At 44.4% G+C, this 24,014-nt stretch overlaps 1 protein-coding gene across 9 annotated transcripts in view; it reads right to left on the bottom strand.

Annotated features, from left to right (window-relative positions):
* Positions 1-24,014, bottom strand: part of LOC137382536 (membrane-associated phosphatidylinositol transfer protein 2) — a 512,884-nt gene that overhangs the window by 356,418 nt on the left and 132,452 nt on the right. The window contains exon 3 of one of the 9 annotated variants that reach the window (XM_068054553.1): positions 6,258-6,442. The exons of the other annotated variants lie outside the window; for them this stretch is intronic. The gene's annotated coding sequence lies outside the window, so the exon portion shown is untranslated. The remainder of the gene's footprint in view (positions 1-6,257; positions 6,443-24,014) is intronic. 9 annotated transcript variants of the gene reach the window in all.

The raw sequence follows: 24,014 nt of genomic DNA, 5'->3' as shown, positions 1-24,014 counted from the left end.
TTACATCAAACTCAAACTCCACCTAGAAAAGACATAGTAAAATTAGAGACAGCCAGTACAAAAGAAATTTACAGCTGACTAATTTAATTGTGTTCTTTAAAGAAACAATAAAGTATGATAATAAAGGAAATGCAGTGGACATTGCCTATATGAGTTTTTAAAAAAATGTTTGAAAAGGTGCCACATTGGAAGTTTGTTGATAAAATGAAAGCACATGATATTAAAGAGTTTGACAGCTGGTCAAAGGGCAGATAGCAGAGATTTTCGTTAATTTATGTTCTGCAGGCTGTAGGGACATAAAAGAGTGGCATCCCCCAATAGTCAGGGTCAGTGTCAAGACCGTTGTTATTTTCAATGTACATAAATAAATAAAAAAGACTTGCTTTTATCAAGCACTTTTCACAATGACCAGACTTGTCAAAAAGCTTTACAGCCAAAGAAGTACTTTTGAAGTGTAGTCACTGTTGTAACATAGGAAATGCGGCAGCCAATATGCACACAGCAAGATCCCACAAACAGCAATGTGATAATGACCAGATAATCTGTTTTTTGTTATGTTGATTGAGGGATAAATATTGGCCAGGACACCAGGGATAACTCCCCTTCTCTTCTTCAAAATACTGCCGTGGGATCTTTTACAACCACACAAGCAGGCAGATATGGCTTGGTTTAACATATGTGAAAGACGGCACCTGCAACAGTGCGGTGTTCCCTCCACACTGTACTGGAGTGTCAGCACAGATTTTTGTGCTCAAGTCCTGGAGTGGGACTCAGAACCTTGTGACTCAGAGGCAAAAGTGCTACCAACTGAGCCATGGCCAACACATGTTCTTGACTTGGGCATTTTCCTTTAGGAAGAATGTCAAAGCCATGGAGAGGGTGCAGAGTAGAATCATTAAGATGATACAAGGCAGGCTTTTCTTATGTAACTATAGAACCTGGGACTCTCCATTCAAGCAAAGAAGGTTGAGAAGAAATATGATCAATGTATGTAACTTATGAAGGTTTAAAAGAGGTAAATAAGGAAAACAACTTCCAACACTCAGTGAATCAGTAACTAAAAGGCATAAACTTAGGATCACAAAAAGGAAATTTGTGACACGCACAATACTGATCTGGAACTGATAACCCAATTCACAAACCATGAGGGAGAAATAACAAGCAAACAGATGTCACAATAGCCATGGTAGTTCATTACTTCAGTAAAACATGTAAAGATTCCAACACTAAACCAAGCACTAAGCTCCACTTGTCAAGTACCCCCTGATCCAACCATCACAAACACCGTACTCGAACAGGAAAACAATGTTCCAACATTGGAGCTCTGCTGGGTTTGAGTAATCCCCAATATTGTTTTTCCTCCTACAAGTAAATCAATCCATATTACTCCTGTGCCTAACATAAATAGTATTGGCAAAGGCCAGGAAATGAATCAGCTGTTGGCCAACACATGGTATTTGGGCTACTTAATGCATTCAGAAATCAGGTCAAATACTGGGGTTGCTGATTGAAAACCCTAAATCAGTGGTTTTGCCTTTGAGAAAAATGGAGAGAATCACAGAAAGCAATTCATAAAACACTGGTAAAAATCTTGGAATCAGTGTGATAAAACAAAACTCAACTTATTCAGTCACAGCAAACTGGAGCCCCTAGAGCCACCAGAAAATTCATTTTTGGCAGTTAACAAATGAGAAGGTGCAAATCAGTAACACAGTAATTCCTAAGATCTGCAAACAGGATTGCCTTGGTCGGCATATAGTTTCAGCCTGTAAATGCCCCACGGAACTTACTTTTCCCATCTCAACTCCATTTTTCTCCCCTTGTCTAGTCTCTTCCTACATCCAAAGCTTTTCCGACAGCCTCCACCACTTTCAGCAGTTTCCAGTTTCCTTGCCCTAACCATCTCCTTTTCATCATGGATGTCCAGTCCCTCTGCACCTCCATCCCTCACCAGGACAGCCTGAGGGCCAATGCTTTTCCTTTGATAAGACCCAACCAGTCTCCATCCATCACCACTCTCCTCCACCTAGATGAACTTGTCTCACATTGAACAACTTCTCCTTCCACTCTAATCACTTCCTCTAAAGAAAAAGTGTTGCTAGGAGAACTCTTATGGTCCTGGCTACGCCTGCCTTTTTGTGGAATATGTGGAATGTTTTTAGTTCCAGTCCAACTCAGGTCCCCTCCTTCACGTCTGTTTCCGGCATATTCATGACTGTACTGGTGCCATTCCTGCTCTCGCCCCAAAACAGAAAGTTTCATCAACGTTTCTTCCAATGTCCATCCCTCCCCCCTCTTCACAGGATCTATCTCCGACTCTTCACTCCCTTCCTTGACTTTCCTATCTCCATTTCTGGCCATCTACCAATACCTGCTATAATCCCACTGATTCCCACAGTTATCTTGATTACACTTCCTCCCATCCCACTTCCTGAAGGACTCTATTCCATTCTCTCAATTTTTCTGTCTCTGTCACATCTGTACTGACAATGCCATCTTCCATACCAGTGTTTCTGATATGCCTTCCTTTTTCCTCATTCAAGGATTCCCCTCCACCATGGTTGACAGGGCCTTTGACCGTGTCCATTCTATTTCCTGCGCCTGCTCTCATCCTTTCCCCTTCCTCCCTGAACCATGATAGGGTTCCACGTGTCCTCGGCTTCCACCCCACTAGCCTCCATATTCAACAGATCATCCTCCACCATTTCTGACACTTCCAGTGTGAATCCACAACCAACTACATCTTCTCCTCCCCTCTTCTTTCAGCATTCCAAAGAGACAGTCCCCTCCACAGCACCCTGATCCACTCCTTAATCACCAAAAACCCCTCACCTTCTCACAGCATCTTTGCATGCAAGCACAGGAGATGCAACACCTGTGCCCTTTTAACACCTCCCTTTTCACCACCCACAGCCCCAAACACCCCTTCCATGTGAAACAGCAATTTAGTTTACTGTATTCACTGCTCACAACGCAGTCTTATCTACATTGGGGAGGCGGTGGCGCAGTGGTAATGCCTCTAGACTAGTAACCCAGAGCTCTTGGCTATTGCTCTGGCGACATGGGTTCAAATCCCACCATAGCAGATGGTGAAATTTGAATTCAATTAATAAATCTGGATTTTAAAACCAAGAAACTAATCTAATGGTGATTATAAAACCATTGTCGATTGTTGTAAAAACCCATCTGGTTCACCTTTAGGGAAGGAAATCTGCTGTCCTTACCTGGTCTGGCCTGCATGTGACTCCAGACCCACAGCAATGTGGTTGGCTCTTAAATGTCCTCTGAAATGGCCTAGCAAGCCACTCAGTTCAAGGGCAAATAGGGATGTGCAACTAATGCTGGCCTTGCTAGTGACACCCCCATTCCATGAAAGAAACTTGGGAAACCAAAAACAGAGTGGATGACCGCTTTTCAGAACATCTCTGTTCAGTCCGCAAGTGTGACCACAAGCTTCCAATCTCTTGTCATTTTAATTCTCCACCCCACTCCCATCTCTGACTTTGGCCTCCTACACTGCCCCAATGAAACTCAATGGAGGCTCGAGGAATAGCACATCATGTTTTGATTAGGCACTTTACAGCCTTCTGGACTCAACATTGAGTTCAGCAATTTCAGATCATAACTACTGCTCCCATTTTTTTTGGACAGCGGGTGATGGTAATGATTCTGCTCTTGTAATTTTCATCTCCTTTACACACATCTTTTGATTCTTTACTGGTCCCATTACTACCCCTTTTTGCCTTGCACCAATATCCCTTTTGCCATTTAATCTCTCCTGCCCTCTATCCTATCACAGACCTTCCTTTTTGTTCTTTCTTCCCTCTTCTCTTTCCCTGTCTCTGTACTTGCTTACAACCTCAGAATCACAGAATTTTTATAGCACAGGAGGTCATTCGGCCTGTCACAAGAACACAAGAAATAGGAGCAGGAGTAGACCATATGGCTCATTCAGCCGTTCAATGCGATAATGACTGATCTTAGGCTTCAACTCCACTTTCCCCCCCACTCACCATATTCCTTGATTCCCTGAGATACCAAAAGTCTGTCTATCGCAACCTGAAATGTTTTCAACGATGGAGCATCCACAACCCTCGGGGGTAGAGAATTCCAAAGATTCACAACCCTTTGAGTGAAGTAGTTTTTCCTTATCCCTGTCCTAAATGATCAGTGCCTTACCCTGAGACTGTGCCCCCGTCATGTCTGCGCTGGCTCTCCGAAGGATCACTTTACCTAGTGTCCTCCACCTTTATGAAGGCTTTGACATTGTCTTTGAAACATTTCCTTTGGCCCCATGTGAACAGGCCTCCTGGTGTAGCTCTGAGTAGAGCACATGTTTGGGCAGTCTTGAGTTGGGCATTCCGATGACGTCAGAGTAGTAAATTACTTATTAGCGTAAACACAAGATATCCACTTCAAACAATGGAAAATATCACACAGGCAAAACTACTGCCCAGATTTATTTACAAATAAAATCATTCACAGAAGCAAGATATTTACAACACTGCACAGCAGCAACTTACCCTAGTATGATGTTATTGCTATTACTGAGACTTGGTTGAGGGAAGGGCATGATTGGCAACTAAATATCCCGGGATATCGATGCTTCAGGCGGGATAGAGAGGGAGGTAAAAGGGGTGGAGGAGTTGCATTACTGGTCAAAGAGGATATCACAGCTGTGCTGAAGGAGGGCACTATGGAGGACTCGAGCAGTGAGGCAATATGGACAGAACTCAGAAATAGGAAGGGTGCGGTAACAATGTTGGGGCTGTACTACAGGCCTCCCAACAGCGAGCGTGAGATAGAGGTACAAATATGTAAACAGATTATGGAAAGATGTAGGAGCAACAGGGTGGTGGTGATAGGAGATTTTAATTTTCCCAACATTGACTGGGATTCGCTGAGTGTTCGAGGTCCAGATGGAGCAGAATTTGTAAGGAGCATCCAGGAAGGTTTTCTAGAGCAGTATGTAAATAGTCCAACTCGGGAAGGGGCCATACTGGACCTGGTGTTGGGGAATGAGCCCGGCCAGGTTGTTGAAGTTTCAGTAGGGGACTACTTTGGGAATAGTGATCACAATTACGTAAGCTTTAAAATACTCATGGACAAAGACGAGAGTGGTCCTAAAGGAAGAGTGCAAAATTGGGGGAAGGCCAACTATACCAAAATTCGGCAGGAGCTGGGAAATGTAGATTGGGAGCAGCTGTTTGAAGGTAAATCCACATGTGATATGTGGGAGGCTTTTAAAGAGAGGTTGATTAGCGTTCAGGAGAGACATGTTCCTGTGAAAATGAGGGATAGAAATGGCAAGATTAGGGAACCATGGATGACAGGTGAAATTGTGAGACTAGCTAAGAGGAAAAAGGAAGCATACATAAGGTGTAGGCGGCTGATGAAAGACGAAGCTTTGAAAGAATATCGGGAATGTAGGACCAATCTGAAACGAGGAATTAAGAGGGCTAAAAGGGGTCATGAAATATCTTTAGCAAACAGGGTTAAAGAAAATCCCAAAGCCTTTTATTCATATATAAGGAGAAAGAGGGTAACTAGAGAAAGGATTGGCCCACTAAAGGACAAAGGAGGAATGTTATGCTTGGACTCAGAGAAAATGGGTGAGATTCTAAACGAGTACTTTGCATTGATGTCCAGAGAGATTTGGGTGTTCAGGTCCACTGTTCCCTGAAGGTGGCAACGCAGGTAAATAGAGTGGTCAAGAAGGCATACGGCATGCTTTCCTTCATCGGACGGGGCATTGAGTACAAGAGTTGGCAGGTCATGTTACAGTTGTATAGGACTTTGGTTCGGCCACATTTGGAATACTGCGTACAGTTCTGGTCGCCACATTATCAAAAGGATGTGGATGCTTTGGAGAGGGTGCAGAGGAGGTTCACCAGGATGTTGCCTGGTATGGAGGGCGCTAGCTATGAAGAGAGGTTGAGCAGATTAGGATTATTTTCATTAGAAAGACGGAGGTTGAGGGGGGACCTGATTGAGGTGTACAAAATCATGAGAGGTATAGACAGGGTGGACAGCAAGAGGCTTTTTCCCAGAGTGGGGGTTTCAATTACTAGAGGACACGAGTTCAAAGTGAAAGGGGAAAAGTTTAGGGGGGATATGCGTGGAAAGTTCTTTACGCAGAGGGTGGTGGGCACCTGGAACGCGTTGCCAGCGGAGGTGGTAGACGCGGGCACGATGGAGTCTTTTAAGATGTATCTAGACAGATACATGAATGGGCAGGAAGAAAAGAGATACAGAACCTTAGAAAATAGGCGACATGTTTAGAGAGAGGATCTGGATCGGCGCAGGCTTGGAGGGCCGAAGGGCCTGTTCCTGTGCTGTAATTATCTTTGTTCTTTGTTCTTTGTTTATAATACTGGTTCAATAGTTAAGGATCCATAATTCTTCTAACGTTCCTCAACAAACTCTTAGAAAGACATCATCTCTGTTGGTATGCAAAGAAATAACATTCATCATATAGTGCCTTTAATGTAGAAACATCTTCCACCATGCTTCAGTGATGTGAGTAAAAAAATGGACCCTGAATCATTCAACAGACATTTGGAGAGGTTTCAGTTAATTACAGAGAGCCAGCACAGATTTGTCAAATGCAGATCATACTTGACCAATCTAACTGAATTTTTTGATGAATTAATAGAGAAGGTTGACGAAGAAAATGTAGTGGATGTTGTTTATATGGATTTTAAGAAAGCATTTGATAAGGTGCCATGTAAAAAGCTGCTTAAGAAAATTGAGGCTCATGGAATAGGAGGGTCAGTGTCCAATTGGATTTTTAAAATTGGCTTAAGGTCAGAAAACAGCAATTCGTACTAAGTGGTTGTTTTTTTAGACTGGAGGATGGTAGACAGGGGTGTTCCCCAAGGGTCAGTGCTGGGACAATTGCTTTTTTTGATTTATATAAATGACTTGGATCTTGGAATATAGCGTAGAATTTAAAAATTTGCCCATTCCACCAAACGTGGAGGTGTAGCAAACAGTGAGTATGGTATGAACTGCCGCCTACAACAGGACATAGAAAGGCGAGCAGAACGGGCAGAGAACTGGCAGAAAGAATTTAACACTGACAAGTGTGAGGTGATGCATTTTGGCAGAAGGAATAGAGACAGGCAATATATACTTAATGGCACAGTTCTATAGGGTTTCCGGCCGGCTTTTTAAAAAAAAAAGTCAGAACCCCCCAGAAAACGGCGAATCTGTTGGGAAACGGCTGTTCCCGATGTTAGCAGCTGTCACCTGTGAAACTGACAATGATCTTTTTTTTTAAAAAGAACTGACTTTTAAAAGAACTTTAAAAAAGCATTCCACTCTCTGCAACTGAGAGAGTGTCAGCAGCTGTCATTTGTGAAACTGACAGCACAATAGTTTAAAAGACGGACTGACAACTGGGAGATTTCTCGTCTCCAGTCACGGTGAGGATGAGGAACGGCCCTGGGAATAGTTTATACCTGCGGGTCGGATCCTGGCCCACAGGCCATATGTTGGACAACCCTGCCCGACACCATGAGCTCCTTCTTTGCGCAATAACCTTTTATGTGGCACCTTGTCAAATGCCTTCTGAAAATCCAAGTACAGTATGTCAACAAGCTCCCCTTTAGCCACGGCACATGTTACTCCTTCAAAGAACTCCAATAAATTGATTAAACACGATTTCCCTTTCACAAAACCATGCTGACTATTCCCTAATACCTTCAGTTTTTCTAAGTGCCCAGTTATAACCTCCTTAATGATCGATTCTAACACCTTCCCCATGACAGACATCAGGCTAACTGGTTTATAGTTACCTGTTTTCTGCCTCCCACCCTTCTGGAATAGAAGGGTCATATTTGCTACTTTTTAGTCTGATGGAACATTTGCAAAATTTAACAAATTTTGAAAAAAATAACACAACGCATCTACTATCTCATTAGCCACCTCTTTTAAGACAGGCGGATGAAGTCCATCAGGACCCAGGGACTTGTCAGCCCGCAGCTCCATCAGTTTGCTAAGTACCACTTCCCTGGTGATTGCAATTTCACCAAGTTACTCTCTTCATTTCACCTCCTGGAATGTTTTTTGTATCCTCTATAGTGAAGACAGAAGCAAAATATTTGTTCATTTCATCCGCCATTTCCTTATTATCTAGTATTAAGTCCCCATTCTCACTCTCTAGAAGACCAACACTCATTTTACTTACTCTTTTCCTTTTTAAATACCAATAAGAAACTCTTGCTATCTATTTTACATTTCTAGCTAGCTTCCTCTCATACGCTAATTTCTTTCTCCTGATTAACCTTTTAGTCATTCTCTGCCGTTCTTTATATTCTGACCAATCATCTGACCTGCCGCGCACCTTTGCACAATTATATGCTTTTTCCTTAAGTTTAATGCTTTCCTTAACTTCTTTAGCTAACCACGGATGGTAGGTCCTCCCCTTAGAATTTTTCTTTATAGTCGGAATATACTTATTCTGAATATTCTGAAATGTCCCTTTAAATGTCTGCCACTGCTTCCCTATTGATCTATCTCCTAGCCTAATAACCCAGTTCACTTCAGCTAGCTCAGCTTTCATGCCCACATAGTTGCCCTTATTTAAGATTAAAATACTAGTCTTAGACCCATTCTTCTCTCTTTCAAAATGGATATAAAATTCAATCATATTGTGGTCGCTGCTACCTAGAGATGCCTTTGCTCTGAGGTCATTAATTAATCCTGTCACATTACACAACACCAAGTCTAATATAATAAAAGCAAAATACTGCAGATGCTGGAAAACGGAAATAAAAACAAGAAATGCTGGAAATACTCAGCAGGTCTGGCAGCATCTGTGGAGAGAGAAGTAGAGTTAACGTTTCAGGTCAGTGACCCTTCATCAGAACTGGCAAAGGCTAGAAATCTAATAGCTTTTAAGCAAATAAAGCGGGGGTGGGACAAGCGATAACCAAAGAGGAGGTGTTGATAGGACAAGGTCACAGAGAATAACTGACCAGAAGGTCGTGCAGCATAGGCAAACTGTATATTAATGGTGTGCTGAAAGACAAAGCGTTAGTGCAGAGAGGGTGTTAATTGAACAGAGGAGATGAATGGGCAGCTATTACACCTCCTGCGATTGCAGGGGAAGGTGCTGTGGGAAGGGGACGAGATGTTGGGGGTAATGGAGGAGTGGACCAGGGTGTCACGGAGGGAACGAACCCTTCGGAATGCCGACAGGGGAGGGGAGGGGAAGATGCATTTGGTAGTGGCATCACACTGCAGACAAGGGTGGTGCTGTTGTTGTCTGGCGTACCAACCTCTACCTTGCAGAAGCTCAGCGGCAACTCTCAGACACTTCTTCCTACTTCCCCCTGGACCATGACCCCACCACCGAACATCAAGCTACTGTCCACAGGACTGTAACTGACCTCATCTCCTCTGGAGATCTTCCCTCTACAGCTTCCAACCTCATAGTCCTGCAACCCCGGACAGCCCACTTCTACCTCCTTCCCAAAATCCACAACAGGACTGTCCCAGACGTGGCAGAAATGGCGGACAATGATCCTTTGGATGTGGAGGCTGGTGGGGTGGAAAGTGAGGACAAGAGGAACCCTGTCGCGGTTCTGGGAGGGAAGGGAAGGAGTGAGGGTAGAGGTGCGGGAAATGGGCCGAACACGCTTGAGGGCCCTGTCAACCACAGTGGGGGGGAATCCTCGGTTGAGGAAAAAGGAAGACATATCAGAAGGGCTGTCGTGGAAGGTTGCATCATCAGAGCAGATGCGTCGGAGACAGGGAAACTGGGAGAATGGAGTCCTTACAGGAGGCAGAGTGTGAAGAAGTGTAGTCAAGGTAGCCATGCGAGTCGGTGGGCTTATAATGAATATTAGTGGGCAGCCTATCACCAGAGATGGAGACAGAGAAATTGAGGAAGGGAAGGGAAGTGTTGGAGGTGGACCATGTAAAGGTGAGAGAAGGATAGAAATTAGAAGCAAAGTTGATAAAGTTTTCCAGTTTGGGGCGGGGCAGGAAACGGCACCGATACAGTCATCAATGTACTGGAAAAAGATTTGGGGGAGGGGGCCTGAGTAGGACTGGAACAAGGAATCTTCGACATATCCCACAAAAAGACAGGCATAACTAAGACCCATGCGGGTACCCATAGCAACACCGTTCACTTGAAAGAAGTGAGTGGAGTTGAAGGAGAAGTTGTTCAATGTGAGAACAAGTTCAGCCAGGCGGAGGAGGGTGGTGGTGGATGGGGACTGGTTGGGCCTCTGTTCAAGGAAGAAGCGGAGAGCCCTCAAAGCGTCCTGGTGGGGGATGGAGGTGTAGAGAGATTGGACGTCCATGGTGAAGAGGAGGCAGTTGGGTCCAGGAAACTGGAAATTGTCAGAATGACGTAGGGCGTTAGAAGAATCACGGATGTAGATGGGAGGAAACTGGACCAGGGGAGAATAGATAGAGTCAAGATAGGAAGAAATAAGTTCAATGGGGCAGGAACAGGCTGAAACAATGGGTCTGCTGGGACAGTCCTGTTGTGGATTTTGGGAAGGAGGTAGAAGTGGGCTGTCCGGGGTTGCAGGACTATGAGTTTGGAAGCTGTAGAGGGAAGATCTCCAGAGGCGATGAGGTCAGTTATAGTCCTGTGGACAGTAGCTTGATGTTCGGTGGTGCGGTCATGGTCCAGGGGGAAGTAGGAAGAAGTGCCTGAGAGTTACCGCTGAGCTTCTGCAAGGTAGAGGTTGGTACTCCAGACAACAACAGCACCACCCTTGTCTGCAGGTTTGATGACAATGTCGGGGTTAGACCTGAGAGAATGGAGTGCAGCAAGTTCAGAGGGGGACAGGTTAGAGTGAGTGAGGGGGGGCAGAGAAATTGAGATGGCCGATGTCTCACCAACAGTTTTCAATGAAAAGATCAAGAGCAGGTAGGAGGCCAGAGGGAGGGGTCTAGGTGGAGGGGGAATGCTGGAGGCGGGTGAATGGGTCTGCTGGTCGAGGAGAGGACTCCTGGACAAAGAAGTGAGCCTGGAGGCAAAGATGATGGAAGAAGAGCTCAACGTCATGCTGAGCGCGAAATTCATCGAGGTGGAGCGTAAGGGGATAAAACTGAGACCTTTGCTGAGTACAGAACATTCAGCGTCAGAGAGGGGGAGGTCAGAGGGTATAGTGAAAACACGGCAAGGGGTCAGATCAGAAGGGATGGGGTCAGAGGGAAGTGAAGGGGAAGAAGGATCTGGAGAGGTATTAGTCCCCATCAGCTGCTGGAGCTTGCGTTCCTTAACGCCTGAAAGGAAGAAAAAAAGTTTTTTGTTAATGCGTCGGATAAGACGAAGGATGAAATGAAACTGCAGAGTAGAACAGCTTTGAGATAAGGTGAGGCGGTGCTTCTGGAGAGAGAGATCTAGTGTGTACATGTGGCAGCGCATGGCACTGAGTGTGGATCTCAGGATGCGGTGAGAACAGCAGTCCTTGGAACGTATATAACCTGCTCTCTGGTTCGTTCCAGAGCATGTTGCTCTGAGAAATTATCTCGAAAGCATTCTATGAACTCCTCATCCAGGCTATTATTGCCAATCTGAGTTTTCCAGTTTATATGTGGATTAAAATCACCCATGATTATTGCCATCTCTTTATCACAAGCACTCAATATTTCTTCTTGTATACTTCATCCTACATTGTGGTTACTGTTAGGGGGCCTGTAGATCACACCCACTAGTGACTTCTTTCCCCTACTATTCTTCATCTCCACCCAAACTGATTCTACACCCTGATCTCTTGAACCAAGGTCATCTCTAATTATTGCACCAATGACATCTTTAATTAACAGTGCCACCCCTCCACCTTTACCTAGCTTCCTATTCTTCTTGAATGTCATATACCCCTCAATATTCAGGACCCAATCCTGCAGCCAGGTCTCCGTAATGGCTATCAGATCACATTTATTTACTTCAATGTGCACTATCAGTTTGTCTACTTTGTTATGAATGCTACATGCATTCAGATACAGAGCCTTTAGCTTTGTCTTTTTGTTATATTTGTAACAACATCTACTCTTGACTGTTGGTGTGTTCTTAGGTTTTTTCTCTCTGTCCTTCATTTTCCACATCACTATTCTGCTCCCCTGCCTTGACTCTACCCCTTGATTTGCTACATCTACCTAGGCTTAATCCTTCACCCTCTTGTTTAATTTAAAGCTCTCTCAACTTCGCGAGTTATACGATTTGCTAGAACACTGGTCCCAGTTCAGGTGCAGACCGTCCCAACGGTACAGCCCCCACATTCTCCAGCACTGGTGCCTGTGCCCCACAAACCGAAACCCACTTCTCCCACACCAATCTTTGAGCCACTTATTCATTTCACTAATCTGATGTGCCCTCTGCCAATTGGCACGTGGCTCAGGTAATAATCCAGAGATTATTACCCTTGAGATTCTGCTCTTCAATTTGATGCCTAGCTCCTCATACTGTCTAAGCAGAACCTCTTTCTTAGTCCTACCTATGTTGTTGGTACCGACATGGACCACAACAACAGGATCCTCCCCCTCCCACTTCCTGTCCAGCCCTGAACAGATGCCCCGAACCCTGGTACCGGGTAGGCAACACAGCCTTCTGGACTCACCATCTTGGCTGCATAGAACTGTGTCAATCCCCCTCGCTATACAACCACTACATTCTTTTTTGCTCCCCCCACTTGAATGGCTTCCCGTACCACAGTGCCATGGCCAGTCTGCTCACTCAACTTGCAGACCTCGCTGGTGCATTGTCCCACAAAATGAAGTAAACCAAATTTATGAACGAGCTCCATTTGCTTGACAACTACTGAATTGAAGGACTGTATATTTCCAGCAGTTAACTAACTAAACTCAGTAAACATATCCCTTCCTGTCAAGGGTACTGATCATGGACAATACTCCTCTCCCTTCAAATATACCCTTTCATCTGACTAAGTCTTGATGAAAGCTCTCTGGTGTAATGGTACAGAGAGGAAGCCTTATAGCAGGATTTCAGCTTTTCAACTTAGCACTTGGACATCATTTTGGAATTGGATTTTAAAAGACGTGCATAAAGGCAGACACATCAAACGGGCTGAAAGTTTTATTTTCATTACATCACTTTCCCCAGAGAAGAATGGTGTTTATGGGTATCTCTTACATAGCATTTGCAAGAATCTATGTTATCAGCAGAAATCAGCAGAGCCTGGGAAATACACCCAAACAAATTCAGTTCAGGCTGGGATCTGAATCCTAGCATTCTGAAGTAAAGGCCTGCTACTCGACCCGAACCCGACGGGACCCGCCCACGTGTCGGGTTCGGGTCAGGTCGGGTCGCTCTTCCAGGTCCGGCTTTCGGGCTCAGGCCAGGTCCGAGTCAGACACAGTCCCACAGTATTACCTTTTGCTCTGCTGGGAAGTTGAGTTTAGTAAGTGTCAAAAGTTGAAAAACCTGCCTGAGCTGGGAGTCCAGGACATCAAGGAGGGGGACTCTGAGTCTGTGCAGTGTGCGACCCTTTTGTTGCTTATCTGCACAAACTGAAAAAGTGAAAAACAGATTCGGAATCGGAAGGTAGGTAAAGTGAACATTCTGGTGGTCAGGTCGGGCTCGGGAAAAAATGGAAGGACTTGGGCCGGGTCAGGCTCGGGTCCGATGTAGTTCTGTTGGGTTCAGGTCAGGGTTTTTTTATCCCTGACCTGAGCAGGCCTTTATTCTGAAGATTGAAGTACACTATAGCTATTGAACACTCCTAATAACAGCTTGCAGGAGAGACAGAGCGAGGAAAAGAGAAAAAGAGACAGAAAAAAAATCAGCATTTTATAAATAGTATTTAACGAAGGTCAAATTTTTTTAAAATCTGAGATTTTGCGAATACAACACTTGGCCAGCAGGAATCCCAGTATGAAAGTGCATTGAATGGTGTGGCATTCAATACACATGTAAAAAGGCCCAGATTTATGCCTGGAACCTGGTTCCGGTGTGAATAATACAACTGGCCCCAGCAGTTCTGGGTTACAGAAAGGAGGGGAAAAGACAATCAAAATTCTTGCACGTAATCTCCAGCCAGTGACCCAGTGGAACCTGAATGTGTACATGTTGGGTCAAGAGAGGAACAACTTCAAATTTGAATCTCTTTATGGTTAAACAGCTCATCATTCACTATCCAATCTCCTACTTGAAGTAAGGCTACTTGAATGAGTGACTGGAACACTGCTGTGACCCCCAGAACTAGACATCACCATTGCTTTCAACACACACAAGAAAAAAATCCAGAACAGAAAAACGAGGTGGAACAATTCCAGCATCTCCTTTGTAAGCTTGCACACTGCAATGTTAGATGTTCAAACACATTATGATAACAAATTGATATCCCATGCTGTAATTAGCTTTCATGTTCATAGAACATAAGCTGAATACACTGATCATCAACTTGATTTTGTCCTGCAATCTAGTCTACAGGTTAATGGATGTACTTTGTATTTTGCTTTTGAACCGGAAGACAACACTTGGTCTGAACTCTATGTGGACAAAATCCCAGGGGATCAACTGGTATATATTTAAAATCCAAAAGCCCCCTCCAATTCTGCAGTAAAAGTATCAAGCTGAAGTTGAATCTTCAGAGGGACGACAGCTTTGAAGTAAAAACATTAAACTTCCTTCACCACCCACATTCCTTACCCCTTCCTTGTGGCTTCGCATCTGGAAAATTAACTCCTTTCCCTCCCAGTCAATTACAACAAAAGGGCAATCACTTGGCTGGGCGTGTACTTCAGGCCTCCAAACAGTCAGGGAGAGACAGAGAAGCAGATATGAAGGCAAATCTCTGAGAGGTGTAAAAATAATAGGATAATAATAGTAGGAGATTTCAACTTCCCCAATATCAACTGGGATAGTCTCAGTGCAAAAGGCTTAAAGGGGGCGGAATTCTTAAAATGCATACAGGAGAGCTTTTTGAGCCAGTACATAGAAAATCCTACAAGAGAAGCGCCAGTACTGGACCTAATCCTAGGGAATGAAGTCAGACAAGTGGTGGAAGTGTCATTGGGGGAACATTTCGGGGATAGTGACCATAACTGTAATATTTAAGGTAGTTATGGAAAAGGACAAAGATGGACCAGAAATAAAGGTAATGAATTAGGGTAAGGCTGATTTCAATATGATAAAACAGGATCTGGCCAAAGTGGACTGGGAGCAGGTACTTGTAGGAAAGTCTACAGACAGACCAACGGGAGTCATTCAAAGAGGAAATAGTGAGGGTTCTTCTCTCAAGGGTCTTTAATCTTTGGAATTCTCTTCCCCAGAAAGCATTGGAGGCTGGGTCATTGAATATATTCAAGGTTGAGATAGACAGACTTTTGATTGACAAGTGAGACAAGGTTTATGGGGTGCTGGCAGGAAAGTGGAGTTAAGGCCACAATCAGATCAGCCATTATCTTATTAAATGGCGGAGCTGGCTCAAGGGGCAGCATGGCCTACTCCTGCTCCTGCTCCTATTTCTAATGTTCTTATGATTTGCCTTTAACAAGCCATGCTGGCTTTCATTTATTAACCTTGATAACCACAAAAAAATTCTTACACAGTTAAATAGGGCTGTTCACAGAAAAGCTTTACTAAAAGTACTGATCCTTTACTACAGAGTGCACAGATGAGGTTACAAAGAATTTTCAAACGGCTGCAGAGGAGACTGACGAACCCGCAATTTCCCATCATCAGCCGCTGTGCCAGTTTGCCAGCATGGTTCTACCTTGGGACATTTTTGAGCAGCCTAGTTGGGGCGGGGGGCTGGGGGGGGTGGTGCTCGACAGAGAAGGGACTATTAAGGCCAATGTCCTGCGGCTGACTGGAATTTTCTGGTCAGCCCGCAGGCACCCCCGTGGCGGTCAAAGTATGGAGGCGGCCTCCTAGCAGCAGACCAGGGAGCTAGCACTCCAGCATCATTTGAAACCCACACATCTCAACAACCACCCCCCCACCCCCACTGCCACAGCCAACACACTGAGATGGCCATAGCTGCGGCCATTAGGCTACCCTGTGGGGGGCCTCTCCCTCCACAATGGCGGTCATGCAGCTGTGGTCACTTTTTGTTTCTAAAGTGTTTTAAAAGTCTTCAGAAAGCGCCTCCATCTTGAGGCACCCTCTCTTTCACCTACCTATATCAGCTGCTCCCACCTCTGCCAAGGTGTCTGTGCTAGAGGGCCTCCTGCTCGGGTGCCCACCCCTCTGTCCTTAACTGGACAGGGTTCCTGGAGGTGGCCAGCCAATTGACCGCCTCCTCAAGAACCACCCTCTTGGTCTTCGCACCGGTATGTGTGGGTTCCTGACCCGCATTTACTCCTGACGCAGGATCGGGACCCACAAACAAAAATTCAGCCCATCGTTTTAGCCACATGCACTAATTATAGTAGAAAACACCGCACACTTAATACAGATAAATGCACTTCACACATGGGTGTTTAGTGAACAAACATCTCCCATCATTAACCAAGGAAGTAAGACACTCACACACTTTTCATCTCACCATTTCACCAACAAACCTACAAGAAAGTTAAAGTTCACAGGCACATGCTATGCAAATGTGAATATTGAGATCAAATACCCAAAGACTGCTTATTGCTCATTTTTTATTTACTAATCAAAAATGCAATTAACTCCATCAGGATTTCCAACTAGGCACATGGGGCTGGTGGTTAACATGTCCTCTGTCACTCAGTGGGCTAGACAGTCTGCTTCAGGATTACTGACTATGCTTCCATTGGAGAATCCAGATGTAATTTAATAATACCATTCGGTTAAATATAGCTCTTAAGAGTTGAACTCAGAGAAGAATGGAGTTGGGAAATGTACCTGAAAACTCAGTCAAGCCATCTGAATTAGAGTACTCTATGCAATGGTAATTAGTTCAGGGTTCCAGTGAACATTCACACCTACGAACATTGGCATGACCTGTTCATTTGAGCCCAAAATGCGGTGAGTGCTCAGAATGTGGGGAAGAAAGACACACACTATTCAGTTTGATGGACAGTCCTATTGGTGACGCACTGAACAGAGAAGAAGTTGGAGGGACAGCCCACCCACTTCCTGTGGTGAGATGAATCAAAGAGAAAAATCTATGTTCGGAATTCAATCAGCCCAGGAAGGAAGCCTGACCTGGCAAAGCAAAACTTGCTCAGCATAGAGCTAAACCAGAAAGCTGGTCAGTACAAGTTAACCCACTAACGTGGCTTAGTGTGGGATAGATTTATTAGCTTTTTTCTTATCCTCAGGGAGGAGGGTTAAATTTAAGTAAAGTGAGATTTGATTATAAATGACACTCTACATTCACTTGCTGTTTATAAAATAAAGCAGCTTATCAACTTGGTGTTACTGACTAAAGCGTTTTCAGTTCACCTACTGAAAAATTGGACAAATGAAAGCAAAGACACGTGCAAAAGATGAAGCTGAATATTACTTCCAGGGTCCTGATCCCGAGGCCAGGCTGAGTTCCGGGTGGGAACCCAGAAGTGGCTATGCGGGACCCCCAGGGCTCGGGTGGCCAGCAGTCCCATCGGCAGAGGTATGCGCTGCTTCTATAGGTGGGGGACTGAGAGGGCACCTCAAGATGGAGGTACCCTCTTAAGATTTTCAAATGGTACAAAATATACACAGCTGCCAGGCCATCATTGCAGAGGGGAACCCCTCCTGTGGCCCTTGCATCCAAGCGGATCCGTGCTGGGCTGGTTTGCAGGATGCGCCTCTGGCCCCCGGGAGGCTGCCACCATTCCATTTAGAGGCTCCAGCGACATTGGGGGTCCCATCCACCATGTGGAAAGTCCAGACAGCACGTGAAGAGTGCCCTCAACTGGCACTCTGATTGACCTAATAGGCTACCCGCCGTTGGCAGATGGGTAGCCGTCACGCCGCAGAAGCCACCTCCCTGGAAACAGGCCAGAGGTGGAAACATGCCAGCAGACTGATAACCCGGCCAGTAGCGAGAAATTGCTGACATGCCTGCTTCCGCCTTGGGATGAAAATTCAGCCCAGGGTATCGAATTAGATCACAAGTATGCCCTTTGATATACACCAAGTTACATTATTGTATTAGATGTTGGACAGAGCAGGTGTACCCCTGAACGGAAGATAAGCAGACCACTTAAAGGAATGACCCCCAGCGCTGCTGAACCTGACAATATCGAACACAGAACCAAACCTTGTAATTGCAGCTATTAGTTAGGATTATTTTATCGGTTGCCAGTATTTATGGCTAAACAGAGAGATCTATGTTGCAATGTGGCAACTAATTCAACAATTGAGAACTGGTGACAATTGCCACAGGCAAGTGTGTTTTAATGGAGAAAGGCTGTTGTGGGTGGATTAACAGAATTTAATCCTGCTATTAAATTAAATGTGGCTCCCATCAACATCCCTTCTTATAATGACATTACCAAGTAACCATCTGTTACAAGTTAGTTCACAGTTCTCTGATAAAATTTGAAAAGTTAACATGTGCTAATCCAATTAAATCACTAAATATTTGATCCCTCTCTTTAGTTACTTCCTTTTTCAAATACATTTAATTGTTTTTTTAAATTCGTTCGTGGGATGTGGGTGTCACTGGCTAGGCCAGCATTGGTTGTCCATCCTTAATTACCCTTGAGAAGGTGGGGGTGAGCTGCCTTCTTGAATGGCTGCAGTCCTTGGGTATACCAACAGTGCTGTTAGGAAGGGAGTTCCAGGATTTTGACCCAGTGACAGTGAAGGAACGGCAATATAGTTCCAACACACTCCTGACTTGTGCCTTGTAGATGGTGGACAGGCATTGGGGAGTCAGGAGGTGAGTTATTTGCCACAGAATTCCTAGCCTCTGACCTGCTCTTGTAGCCACACATTTATGTGGCTGATCCAGTTCAGTTTCTGGTCAATGGTAACCACCCAGGATGTTGATAGTGGGGGATTCAGCAAACATAATGCCGTTGAACATCAAGGTGAGATGGTTAGACTCTCTCTTGTTTGAGATGGTCATTGCCCAGCACTTGTGTGGCGTGACTATTACTTGCCACTTATCAGCCCAAGCCTAGATGTTGTCCAGGTCTTGCTGCACCTGGACATGGACTGCTTCAGTATCTGAGGAGTCACAAATGGTGCTGAACATTGTGCAATCATCAGCAAACATCCCCACTTCTGATCTTATGATGGAGGGAAGGTCATTGATGAAGCAGCTGAAGATGGTTGGGCTTATGACACTACCCTGAGAAACTCCTGCAGTGACTTCCTGGGACTGAGATGATTGACCTCCAACAACCACAACCATCTTCCTTCGTGCTAGGTATGACTCCAACCAGCGGAGAGTCCCCCTTGATTCCCATTGACAATTTTGTTAGGGTTCCTTGATGCTATACTGAGTCAAATGCTGTCTTGATGTCAAGGGCAGTCATTCTCACTTCACCTCTGGAGTTCAGCTCTTTTGTTCATGTTTGGACCAAGGCTGTAATGAGGTCAGGTGCTAAGTGGTCCTGGCAGATTCCTAACTGAGCGTCAGTGAGCAGGTTATTGCTGAGCAAGTACTGCTTAATAGCCATGTCGACAACCCCTTCCATCACTTTGCTGATGATTGAGAGTAGACTAATAGCTGGTAATTGGCCAGGTTGAATTATCCTGCTTTTTGTGGACATGACATACCTGGGCAATTTTCCACATTGTTGGCTAGATGTCAGTGTTGCTGCTGTACTGGAACAGCTTGGTTTTGTTTTTTTATACTATGCACCTCTCTGCTTCATCCCTCCCTTCTTCCAACTTCAAGTAGGAGCCTTTTGGGCGAGTCTACTTTGTATTCTCCCTATGGCTTCAATGCCTTTTCTATACTGCACACACGAATTCAACTCAGGCCTAACCATTGCCCTATGACTGCTTCAATTTTGTACCCTATGCTCCTATTTATGAAACCCAAAATGTCACTGACCTTTTTATGGTTTTATCTACCTTAATTTCCACTCGCAGGGAATTAGTACTTATTTATAACCCTATGCCAACCTGTTCCGCAACACCCTTCGGTGTTTTTCCATTGAGTGTATTACCCCATTCCTCTCAAAAGGCACTATCTCATTCTTTCTCAGATTAAATTGCATCTAAGAATGCCGTAAGATTTTTTAAAAAGTTCTTCTGGCTGTTTGCCAACTCCTTAATTTTAATTTTATGTCATTGGCAGATTTACACTGGCAGCATTAATGCAAAATTCAGACCCTTTAAGAGGGAATTAACACTCAACAGTTAGTGTCGATGTGAAGCAATTTCTGAGGAACGTAAAACTGGAGCGAAGATGTGACCTGCACCTCAGTGAAGCAGAGGGAGGCTCCTTCTTCCTTTGCTCTGTTGCCAGGTTTAGATCCTGAATCAGGTTGTGCTTGCATTATTACTGCAGCATCAGTGGTTGTGCTTCACACCAACATTAACAGTTGTAGCATAATTGCACCCTTAAATAGTGATGCAAATAGGATGCATGCAGTTAAACTACCTGCTGAAAATACCAGCCAAACAGACAAAAGTCCGCACAGCTCCAAACCCACTGCTCAAGTGTAGACACAAAGTGCGATTTAATGACCTCCTACTGAATGGATTTTTTTCTACAGACTGAGAAGAGCTCAGTGGACAATTAGTTCTCTGCATTGGTAGAAAATTGAAAAGATGTTTACTGTGTCCCTAATTTGAGCAGATAAAAGGCAGACTTTGCATCAGCTGCACTTGCAAGGAGGTCAGTGAAAAGTAAAAACCATTAAAATCAAGATTGTATCCCATTTACCAGGAAACTGACCAGTGTTCAAGGATGCCATAGTTAACTGTACTTTTGTTGTGAGCACAATGAAACTCTGGAACACTGACACTGAAAATACAGTTTAGTGGCAGCCAGAAGTGTAAATTATAAAAGACATTCCTGAATTTAATCCTAGGAGCAGGGAAGATCTGAAGAAAGTTTACTTAATTTTACTGGACACACCTGAGATTTTCAATTGCTTTATATACATTTTCCAACAACCTTAGTATAGCAAATAGCAGCTGGATCTGCGTTTGAACTTCTGTCTATAAGGAGCATTAGTTGGAGTGAGATGGAAGGCAGTGAGCAGAGGCCAGGCGTTTCTACATCAGAAGACAGGTAGAGGGGGAGTTAAATCATGTTGCTTCCTCACACACTAACTGGTTAACTCAAGACAATGATGGAACACTTATAGAGGATACCTAAGCTCAGAACTGGCGGTGAGTGAGGAGGGAGAAAGAAAGGGAGATGGAGACAATAACAAATGATTAATCTTATTTTTGTAAATGTGATGTGATTAAACCAATTTGCATATTTAAGCAAATGTGTAGGATTACAGGGGTCATCAGATCTGATGGTAAAGCACTTAAATTTTGACTATCTTTTTACAAGGTTCATCATCACTTTGGATGAACAATATCACTTTTTTTGGCTTAAAAAACCCATGAACAATTCATCAGTTTTAATGACATATGAAGGGCTGGCTTAACTCGCTGTACTAGTTATGAAATATGATTTTAATAGTGATACACAGTGGCGGCGCAGTGGTTAGCACCGCAGCCTCACAGCTCCAGGGACCTGGGTTCGATTCTGGGTACTGCCTGTGTGGAGTTTGCAAGTTCTCCCTGTGTCAGCGTGGGTTTTTGCCGGGTGCTCCGGTTTCCTCCCACATCCAAAGACTTGCAGGTGATAGGTAAATTGGCCGTTGTAAATTGCCCCTAGTGTAGGGTGGTGGTAGGGAATATGGGATTACTGTCTTTGGGCCTCCTTATCTCGAGAGACAATGGATACGCGCCTGGAGGTGGTCAGTGGTTTGTGAAGCAGCGCCTGGAGTGGCTATAAAGGCCAATTCTGGAGTGACAGGCTCTTCCACAGGTGCTGCAGAGAAATTTGTTTGTTGGGGCTGTTGCACAGTTGGCTCTCCCCTTGCGCTTCTGTCTTTTTTCCTGCCAACTACTAAGTCTCTTCGACTCGCCACAATTTAGCCCTGTCTTTATGGCTGCCCATAATTACTGTAGGGATTACTGTAGGGTTAGTATAAATGTGTGGTTGTTGGTCGTCACAGACTCGGTGGGCCGAAGGGCCTGTTTCAGTGCTGTATCTCTAAATAAAATAAAAATAAAATAAAATACATCAAATTGACATAAATATATTAGACTTCATATGGCCTCGGGATTAGTTTAAAGTTGCTTTATGGTTTGCTTTGTGACGCAGTCTTATCAACAGATGAACAAGCACTGGGCTGATCATTTATCCTCACACACTGTACAGTTTTATGTATAGACTACAGTAGTTGGGACCACGCAGACTGTTCTCAATGTAGAATAATAAACAACAATTCTGCCACTCAGACTCTTTAAATGGTTCATCAGAGATGGAAAATATCTTCGGTATTTTTAAAATTCTAAATGAATCTGAAATATATTCCATCATTTACAAAACTGAACTACGGATCATATTTAGCAGCATTCAAACAACTATAGCCTTCACTCCAAAACCAAGGTCACTCCAACCTCAGTCATCGAGATACAGTCCGCAGACGATGCTTGTGTTTATGCTCACTCGGAGACTGAGCTCCAAGTCATCGTTGACTCCTTCACCGTGGCATATGGAGAGGATGGTCCTTACTTTAAACAACTGGAAAACTAAGGTCCTCTTCCAACCCGCTCCCATAGCACAACATCACTCCTTGATCAAGATCCACGGCAAGACCCTGGAAAAAGTGGACCACATTCCATATCTTGGCACTCTCCTCTCAATGAAGAAAGACACAAATGATGAAATCCACCACCGGCTTCAATGTGCCAGCTCAGCCTTCAGCGGACTGAGAAAAAGAATATTTGAGGACTGGGACCTCAAACCTAGGACTAAGGTCATTATTTATCAGGCAGCAGTGATGCCCATGCTCCTATATGCTTCAGAGACTTGGACAATCTACAGCAGGCCCCTCTAGGCATTGGAGAAATACCAACGCTGTCCCTGCAAAATCCTTCAAATTTGTTGGCAGGACAAGTGGTCTAATGTTAGCATCCTCTCCCAAACCAACATTCCTGCATTGAGGCACTATTTACCCTAAACCAGCTTCACTGGGCAGGTCACGCTGTTCACATGCCTGACACCAGGGCTCCCGAAACAACTGCTCGACTCTGAACTTTCTTGCGGCAAGAGACTCCCAGGAGGGCAGAGGAAATGCTTTAGGGATGTTCTCAAAGCATCCCTGAAGATATCCAACATTCCCATCAATTCATGAGAATCCTAGGCCCACAATCATCTAAAATGGAAAAGGAGCATTCGAGAAGGTACCAAGTACTCCAAGAGACTTCGACAGGAGCATACGAAGGTCAAGTCCAGGCAGTAGAAGGAGAGCACAGGCCTCAAAGTAACTTAATTATCCGCCCCTTCAAACACCACCTGCCCCACATGTGATAGAGTCTGTGGATTGAGCATTGGTCTCGTTAGCCATATTAAAACGCACAGAAACGGAGTGGCAGCAAGTCATCCTCGATCCTGAGGGACTGCCTAAGAAGGAGAAGATACGCTATACAAAGCAACATTGCCAAACTGCAAAATTGTTACTTTCCAGGTAAACAAATTACAGCATTTGATGAAAAATAAACCAGCCATTGGCTTAACTTCCACCAATTTTTGAATGGAGGTTTGGATTTTTGAAGGCAGTGACTAATCGGCAGAGTTCTTAAGCTAGATGGCATAATTAAAGATCACTAGAACTTTACTCATTTGATCCATGTCTAGGCCCAACATGAACACTCCATATTAAAAAATCATTGTATCTTATAATAGTGTCTAATTATACGAGAGATCATTTACTGGCCTCTCACCAGCCATACACATCCACCATTTTGGAATCAGAACGATAGAGGGTGGAATTCGAGTGAAGGCCAATGATGTAATAGAGTCTGGAGATGACAGAAGAGTGCATCAGGGTTTCTGCTGTGGCAGGGTTGAGGAAAGAAGAGAGGAACAAAGGCAGTCAATGTGGCAAATTCACACGTGAGCAGGTTTGGTGCAAGATAGGACATTAGGTTGGAA

This window comes from Heterodontus francisci, chromosome 23, assembly GCF_036365525.1.
Source record: "Heterodontus francisci isolate sHetFra1 chromosome 23, sHetFra1.hap1, whole genome shotgun sequence".
Lineage (NCBI taxonomy): Eukaryota > Metazoa > Chordata > Chondrichthyes > Heterodontiformes > Heterodontidae > Heterodontus > Heterodontus francisci.
Note: the sequence above shows the minus strand (reverse complement) of the source record. Positions and strands in the feature narration are given on the sequence as shown.